We start from the raw sequence: 1,011 nt of genomic DNA, 5'->3' as shown, positions 1-1,011 counted from the left end.
CCATAGCTTTTGTTAAAGATGTTCTTTATCATAATTACTCACAAAAATAGGTCAATGAACAAAAACCTTAACCAGGGTCATAATTGGAAACTATGAGAAAATTTTACATTTGTGTGATTAGCATCATGTAAGAGGATATAAGCAAATAATGAAAAAAAAATAATTTTCTAACTCCCAGGGTGCTTATGTTCAAACCCTGGCAAACACAAAATGTTCAATTAGCCTGTAGAATATTTGTTTAAATTCATGAAAATGAAAGATGGTGTCTTTCACATAAGTCATTTAATATTTTCTTGAACATATAAAGTTAGTAATTAGTTAATATTTTCTTGAACATATAAAGTTAGGTAGTATGATGAAAGAAAATTAAGTTGATTATAAAATATAACAAATGGCAATCGCTTTGGTAGATGCTATTGTAGACACTGTGATGAAACTAGAAATACATAGAAAAATAAGGACTATCAGATAGTGTAATCTGCCTGTAAAGATAGATAGGGAGGGGCAGGGAGATTTAGCTCAATGGTTCTGCCACCTCTCTCACAAGCACAAGGACCTGAGTTCAATCCCTGGTACCAAACACCTCTGAAATTAGAATAAGGGAGACAACACCTCATATATAATAGTTTTCAGCATATAGTTAATAAGTAACTGGATGCAGGAAAAAGGATGTTCTTTGATACCCTGATATTAGGTGAAATAAATTAGACACACAAAATTGCAATTCAAATAGTTTTTCTTATATGGGATACCCAAAGTAAAAATAAGTGATGGAGAGATAAAAAAGTGAAGTTAGATAAAAGAAAACTGGGTGATAGATCTTTCACAAAGAGAAGGTGACCAAGTGATAGAGGAGGAAGGGAGAGGAAAAGAGGATTAAAAAAAGGTATTAGGATGTGTTATGTACCACATGTACCAACTCCCAATGATGACTGTTATCAGTATGAACTGCAATCATGTACCAGTAGAAATTAAAATTTGAAGGAAAAAACTTGATAGGAGATTACAATT

This window comes from Fukomys damarensis, unplaced genomic scaffold (assembly GCF_012274545.1).
Source record: "Fukomys damarensis isolate Sample0158 unplaced genomic scaffold, DMR_v1.0_HiC HiC_scaffold_37, whole genome shotgun sequence".
Taxonomy (NCBI): domain Eukaryota; kingdom Metazoa; phylum Chordata; class Mammalia; order Rodentia; family Bathyergidae; genus Fukomys; species Fukomys damarensis.
This window is presented reverse-complemented; position numbering follows the sequence as displayed.